This window comes from Pogona vitticeps, chromosome 14 (genome assembly GCF_051106095.1).
Source record: "Pogona vitticeps strain Pit_001003342236 chromosome 14, PviZW2.1, whole genome shotgun sequence".
Lineage (NCBI taxonomy): Eukaryota > Metazoa > Chordata > Lepidosauria > Squamata > Agamidae > Pogona > Pogona vitticeps.
Window position 1 is genome coordinate 5,878,210 of NC_135796.1, and position 7,821 is coordinate 5,886,030.

General features: G+C 48.1%; 1 long non-coding RNA gene across 1 annotated transcript; it reads left to right on the top strand.

The window, feature by feature from the left end:
• Nucleotides 1-31: 31 nt before the first annotated feature.
• LOC140702660 (uncharacterized) lies at nt 32-7,155 on the top strand. The gene is made up of 2 exons (XR_013539270.1): nt 32-4,253; nt 5,426-7,155. It is a non-coding gene; the product is annotated as an uncharacterized LOC140702660 (long non-coding RNA).
• Nucleotides 7,156-7,821: the final 666 nt, after the last annotated feature.

Genomic DNA, 7,821 nt, shown 5'->3' on the forward strand with positions numbered 1-7,821 from the left:
AGGGAGGAAGGGAGGAAGGGAGAGACAGAGAGAGGAAGGAAGGAAGGAAGGAAGGAAGGAAGGAAGGAAGGAAGGAAGGAAGGAAGGAAGGAAGGAAGGAAGGAAGGAAGGAGTTGATGATGGATAAGAGGGAGGGACGGAAGGAGTGAGTGAGAATTGGATCTCAGTTCCAGGAGAAAGACAAATTACAAATCAAATAATAAAGTGAAAATAAAAAGACAGTAAAAGAGTGATAGTTTGTGTGTGTGTGTGTGTGTGTGTGAGAGAGAGAGAGAGAGAAAGAGAAGGAGAGAGAGAATCCAAAAGAACGACCTGAAGAGGAGGAAAAGAGGAAAGGAAGACACAGAGAAACGAAAATAAAAAGAAACCAAGTCCCTTTGCTTTCATCACCTGTGGTATATTATATTAGCTGCCTCCTTCCAACACACAAATCTTCCTCTCTCTCTCTCTCTCTCTCTTCCCCCCCCCATCCCAGCCCCCGCCCCCCGTTAGGCCTATTCCGGGGTCCGGGGCGCCGGAGCAGATGGTGGTGGAAGCGGCGCTACCGCCGCCTGCTCTCCGCGCGGAGCTCATAAAGCGTCTGCGCGTCTGCACTGGGGCGGTGACAGTCGGCGGGGGGGGGAGAAGGGGGAGAGAGACCCCGCCGATGGAATTTACCATATTAAAAACAAAACAAGGAAAAAAGAGAGGAGGTGATGGAGGGGGAAGCAACCCCTTTGAAGAGTAAAGTGTATCAACATTACAGCGCAACAGACGGCAGAGGGATAAAGAAAACAGAGAAAAGACAAACAAGATAATCATCTGTTTCCAATCAGTTAAGCTCTGTAGAATTTGTAAGGCTGCACTCTGCATATTCCCCCCTGAGTTTTGTAATTAATTACCTATCTGTTCGGATTGCGACGAATTTTGTTGATATTCCAAATTATTCTCCCCTCCCCACCCGCGCCAGCCTTAACAGCCTGTTTAAAACAACATCGCACAACAGAACCCGGAACGAACAGGGGGAGGCAACGACGGAGGGAGGGGGGCGGTGGGGTGGGGGTGGCCCTCCCCACCCTCCGATTTTGCTTTCTAGAAAGAAAGCTGGTTCGTTGCCACGAACATTTCCACTGTACGGAGGCGGAAGGGGCGCTTCTGAGGCCCCGATCCGCAGAATGCTTCCCATGACCGTCCGCGGTCATGCGTTGTCCTCCGTCGGCTACAAAAGCGACAGGAACTCGCCCCGAGAGGCTTCCAGTAATCAGAAACAACTTTCAGAGTTATACTCAGAAGCAAGCCTCGAGCCACTCACATATCTTTGGCCTGACAGCCTCCTTTCAGCTTTACAATGATTACACTTACACGCCCGCACACACACACACACACACAAGAAATTTGTAAATCACACCGTGTTTAATGAGGGAGAGAAACTTAATCCGATGTGAACGTGCGTAGGAATTTCGGGGCCATCCTTATCCGTAGGTATCTGGATAAAATTAATCTCAGTTTAGTGTAATGGATGTGCAGGACTGCACTTTCATTTTCGTTTATTTTTCGCTGCAGGCCGGCTTAAATCCTCCCCGCCCTCGCCCGCACTGGGAAGGTAACGGAGAAATATTGGAAATAAGCATAACGTACATTTAGTTTGCGCAGATTGTACGCCGCTGGAAAGGAGTCCTGAGAAATCCGATGGGGTTTTGCCCCGAAAATCTTAAAAATGCGTAATCTTGCCTTCATCCAGTTTTTCATCTCTCCCCCTGGCTTGGGTTGGGGATGGGATCTGTTTCCGCCAAAACTGGCTACCAGATTAGGGAAGGAGACAACCGAAATAGGGTTGGACCAATTGCTGTTTGAGAGGAAGGAAAACGGATTCAAGGGCTTTTTGAATTAAATTATCAATATCCCCTTTGGTGTGTGCGGAGGCGGGCGGGAAGGGAAGATATTTCAGGAGAAAGCTTTGTGGCTTGTTTGTTTGTTTATTTTTTTAAACATTAAACAACCTCACCAAACTCAGCACGATTCTCGTGGCGGGGCGGTTGGCTCTTTCTGAGTGGCTGCGTTACAAATTGTAAATTTAAATTGCTCGCCGGATTCATTACCGGCTCCCTTTGATTTCAGTCAGCCGTGAAAAATTGTACTGGTGTACCACTGAGAAAGTGTTTTGCCGCAAAGAGCAACAGCCTAATCGCCAGCTTTCCCCCCCTTCCCCCCTCTACCACAAAAGTGTAATTATTTTGTTTGGGGTGTAAATATAACCTACGGTACAAAAAGTCCAGCAGAGTATGAATGCATTACAAGCCCATTTAAGGAGAGCTGTCCGAAATTAATACCAAGGTTAAAAGCGGAGGGGGGGGGGAGAGGAAAGGGGGTATCTAGAAAAACTCCGCATTCTTGTTATTTTGAAAGAAGAGGAAAAAGGATTTAAAAAATTTAGAAATTTAAGTTTAAAGAAAGCAAAGGGCTCATTCATAAGGACGCTTTCAAACGCTTTCGTGGAAAACAAAACAACACCCTGGAGCTGATTTCTGGCGAGGAAGCAAGAGGTGGTGGGTGGATGAGAATCCCCTTTTTAAATCTAGGAGCAGATCTGGTGAGCAAGCCCCGAGCGAGAGGACTGGGGTGCCGTTCCATAAAGGCCAGAATCTCCCTCCCTCCCTCTCTCCCGAACACCCCCCCCCAAAAAAAATCTGGACTGGGCTTGAATGGGAGAAATCCCCCCCCTTTGCCGCTCCAACCGCAGATGTCCTTTCTTTGGAACAAAAGTCACCCGTTCCCACGTCTATCCCGCCCTCCCCTCCAGTATTAAAGACATCCAGCTCTTACCACAGGAGCAATGGCAAAGCTTAGCCGCCTTTCAGACGACCCGGTGGCACCAGGGTGCTCCTGAACGCGAGTTTGTCAAATAATGCCGCTCAAAGCCTACTTGGGAACTACTTTGGATACATTCGTATACATCGCCCGATAACTTTCCTATACATTTCATCTTCACCTGTATTGATAAATTTATGGGGTGAAGACCCGCACGTGTGAATGTCCCACGACAGATTGCAGCCCCCTTTTGCATTTGGCTTTTCTGGGTGAACTTCTTTCTAATTGATGTTTTCCTGTTTTTACGTACCTACACACACGCCCTTTATCGAACTAACAGCTGCCTAGGCAATTTTCTCAAAACTCGCGTGTTTTTCACTTCACACATTCACTTGCGGATCTGCGCGCTTCGAGAAATCAAGGGAAACTCCCGAGACACGTCTGAATCTACACTTCCACTTATGTGTGGAGAGCCAACGGATCAGCGCCCTGAAGTGCCCTAGAAATGAAAAAGTAAGAAGCTGGCTTAGGAATTAGTTTAAGAAGAAAGAAAGGGGGGAAAATGGTCATGATAACGGCGAAGGCGATAATAATAATAATAATGTTGTTGTTGTTGTTGTTGATGGTGTTGGTAATTTTTTGGGGGGACGCATCCTTCAAAGCCCAAATCGTCAGAAAATAAATAACTCTGAAACCATTTTCGTTTATGCAAATCTCCTTCAAGTGGGGCAGCCACGCTGCCGTCGGGAGCTTTCTATCACGCGAACGACTGCACTGTTGGGGGGGGGGATGTTGTATTCTGTGGGCACTTGCGAGTCGCTGGTCCAGGTTCGCGATCTCAGACCCGCACACCGATTTGAAGCACGCTCCCCCCCCCCCGCCCGGAGCGCTTCTTCTCCTCTCCTCCCGCCTCGGGGCGGCTGCTCCGTGCCTTTTCCCCCTCGCCCACCCTCGGCCCCTTTTCCGCCGCGTTTCCCCACCAGCCCAGAAGGGGGGGGGCTCTGCTTATTCGGACCTTCAGCAAACTTGTCAGAAAGGGAGAAGAAGGTGGGGAGACGTGGGAGCGGGTGGCTGCGAGAAGCGGGCGGGCCGCGTTTATGGAACCCTGCTAATTAATTGAGTCATTAACGAGGCATTCTCTCTACCCACCCAAGGAAAATAAAATTGGTTGGTAGAGGAGGAAGCGGCGCTAAAGGACCAGGCAGCTGGCGTTAGCCGGCCTCTGTTCTTCTGCCCCCCCTCTCCCCACCATTCCACTCCTCCCCTTTCCCCCATCCATCCTTCTTTTCCTCTCTTCCTCTCTCTCTCTCTCTCTCTCTCTCTTTCTGTCCCGCCCCCCCCCCTCTTCTCTCCCCCAGAAACGCGCAGACCTCCCTGCAATCGGCTTCAGCGAGAAAGGAGCGGGCCGGGAGAAAAGCAAGAGGAGGGCCGCCTCCAGAACATCCCGGCTCCGGGGCGACGTCTTGGTGTGTGTGTGTATGTGTGTGTGCCCGTCGCCTCCCACTCGCTGGGGCTGCCTCCCCCGCCCCAGGCCTGGAGGGGTTAAACCGAGGGAGAGAAGAAAAAGGAAGTCACCTTTTTTTAAAAAAAGAGGGGGGGGAGGAGGAGGAAAGGAACCACAAACGCGGGGCAGGATCTGAGAGGAGCCCCCTGTGCTCGACGGGCTGGCTTGACTCCTAACTGCGTGTGTGTGTGTGTGTGAGGGGGGGGGGTTGAGTCAGGCAAGGTGCGCGCGCGCGCGGGGTGGTGCGCCTATTCTGGATGCTGGGAGCAACGCCTGCATCTGCGTGCGGCATCACAAGGAAATGAGGTCGATCCTCTAGATTCAGAAGGTTCTCCAAATGCGCCTCTGCTCCATCTGGGGCCGGGCCACGCGTGCGCGCGTCTCCTTGGGGGGAACCCACGGGGCGGGCAGGAGGAATTGCTGCCAGGCCCGTGGGAGCCAGTGGCTGCAGTTCAGAGATCCGAGGGTCTCTCCTGACCGGGGGCCACTTCCCACCCTTAGAAGCGCCGCTGAGTGTGGATCTGAAATGCCCTTGACAACGTTCTGGGCGTAAGAAAGACTCTGCGCGTGGAAATTTAGAACCTCAGAGAAAAGACCCCACTTTCAAGCATCCTTATTAGGCGCACAACATTTTAAATAAATACGCAAGTGTGATAATTTCCCGCTCCCGCTCTTTCAAGGGGAGCAGCCAAGAATTCCACGACTTGATAAATTCGTACAAACTCATTTTTGTGTTAAAGACAAGACCGATTTCTCCCATCGGTGTCACTCCACCCATGACTTCTTGGAAGTAAACCCCACTAAATTCAATGGGACCTCGTGGGTAGATATAGCATAGCAGCTTTAATCCGACACACAGAAATAAATTCACACCTCCACTAACTAGCCAGTAATGAAGGCTTGAGGAATGTGCTAAGTAGCCTTATAACAAGGACCCCCCCCCAAAAAAAAACCCAGAATAAAATGCTTCACTAAAGCAATTGAGCAATCAATCATACAATATAAAGAGAATCCCGAGCTATTTTGGATTTCCATGGGACATGAGAGAGAGAGAGAGAGAGAGAGATATTTTTCCCTCCTATTCTGAATCGCTTTAAGTTCAGCGTTAAATTCTTCTTTTTAACTCCTCTGTAGCTGAATTCTGCCGCTAAGAAGACTCGCACCTCATCTTGCTTGCACCAGTTCCTTCGTCAAATGGAGGGCCAGGAGCGAACCTAATTTCACAAGCAGTAACACAACATGACAACTTTAGTCTAATTCTGACTGAGTTAGCTGTGATTAGACTGTAGCACTTCAGTTTTTTTTAAAAAAATGATACGAGCTTGCATTCATTCATGCCATCAGCTCCGGTCCCTGGAAATGAAGCAGGACAACCTGGAAATACATCAATCTACTGCCTTCATTTCCCCCCCTCTCAAGCATTATTGTCTGTTCCAGTGAATGTCGTCTTCTCACAATATGCTCAAAGCACGTGTTCAGGGACACCCCCCCCCCCCCCTTTTCATTTTCTTGAGAAGCATCCCACCATGTTTTACAAGTGTGGCATGGCAGAGATGTTTTGGGGCTGAAAAAAAATATATATATTTTTGGTTGGATCCTGTATTTGGCCATGGATGCTTAGGAGGGAACAGCATGTATACACGGACGCAGCTCGACACACGTGTTCCACTGAGGTTTAGAGTTTTGTCTCTGCAGTTTATTTCCATGCTGCGCGAAGAGCAGCCACATCCTTCTCCTCCGTGTTAATTAATTTGCAAGAGCTGCCACGCCCGGGTCAGGGATTTCACATTAATTGAAGTGACCAAGGATATTTACTAACATATTGAAATTTGAGGGAAATGTATACATGGATTCAAATCGGATTTTCAGCACCGCCAGGCAGACAGAGAATGTTAATGTAAATTTGATTCCCATCATCCTGTCTGGAGTCTGGGCTGCAGAGCTAGGGAAGCAGCCCCCAAATCCTGCTTCTTCCCCCAACCGTGGAGAGACCCCACTGAATTTAGGGGGAGTGGTTCTGGTATTAAAGGACTTGGGGCTGAAACAGGGAAACAGAAGAAACTTCATTCCCCCTCCCCCCGCAGTAAATTGCCCTCTCCCACCGCCCCCCCCCGCAACAGCTGCCTTGTAGATCCTCTCCCTTCCTTCTTGTTTAAAATTAGGACATGGGTTCTGATCCTTGAAGTGAATCTGCTGCCATCCATGGACACGTGTACAGGGTACATGTATGAAACCATCTCCCGTATTTCCCAGTTTGAGAAGCCAAGAAATCATCCCCTTTCAACCTGCCCCCCCCCAATGGGAACCTCTTGGTTCATTTAGATAATTTGCTACCGCCTCCGCTGCATCTAGAATGGAATTTGCTATTTCTAAGGTTCTAAGGTTATTTATATAGTTTTCACCATCTCACTTCTTGAAGATGGGTCGTTTGACCTAGATCTGAAATAGCAGCTCTTATATGAGTTTTTTTTTTCTAAAATGAAAAGGAGTGAAACTATGATTTTTTCTTCTTCTTCTTCCTATCGGCTGTAACATAAGGTTATGTTAGAGGAGAACCAAAAGGAAAATTCCAGCATAGCAAAACAAGGGAAACATAGACTGGGCCTTGAGTACAGTACTGTTGTGGTAGGATTACTCACCATGATGTAGGAAATCCTCCCATTTCTGACTCCAGTCAGAAACCATTCCTCTTCCTTTTTGATTCAGATCAGTAGACCCTTTCACCTTTCCATGGCCAACTCAGGGGTACCCACAGTTATTACAAAGAAATGAATGAGTTAGTGTATCTGGTGTATCAAATGCACAGACCCTTTTGTATAATAATGCTGATGTTGGGTCTTCAACAAATAAAACACTTAACTGGTTGTCCTGTTTACTTTAATATACTGACTAAAAGTGGATGCTTTGGTATCTATGTTTTCCAATGGAAGCTTGAAGCGCAGTCATACCTGGGCCTCCAAATTCCACTGGAAATGCCAGCCCAAACTCTGAAATGGCTTGCTTTGTTTTAAAATTGAAAACAAAAAAAAGAGGACTCCTGTGATTCGTTCATAGATGGAAAGGGGTTCTGGGTTGTGTTATACATTTTTAAAAATGGATCATTGAAAAATTACACAGTGAGTGGACTTTGGAGTTCTTGTCATCAGTGTACAGTGTTGTGGGGGAGGGAAGAAGACTAAAAATTGGGGCTAGTGTGGAACCCTTTGTTCTTGAATGTGGGCTCCTAACAAGGTCAGATGGAGGTTGAAGATTCAACTGGAGACAAAAGGTTATGCCATGTTATCAGTTTACATTTCTCTTGTCTCTGGAGACCTATCTTTATAAAGTTATCGAAAGGATGGAACAGGGTGTCAAAAGAGCAAACTTCAAAGCCTGTCTGGAGGTCTCAAGTTGGAAGCCTCCAACCATCAAGGAAGAATGCTCTGGGCAGAATCTCATTTCAGCCTCAATGTAACAGATGCATGGACCAGTATTTTACTGCCAGTCCCAACAAAGTAAAGACCCACTGAATCAATTTGCTGCACGGTTAC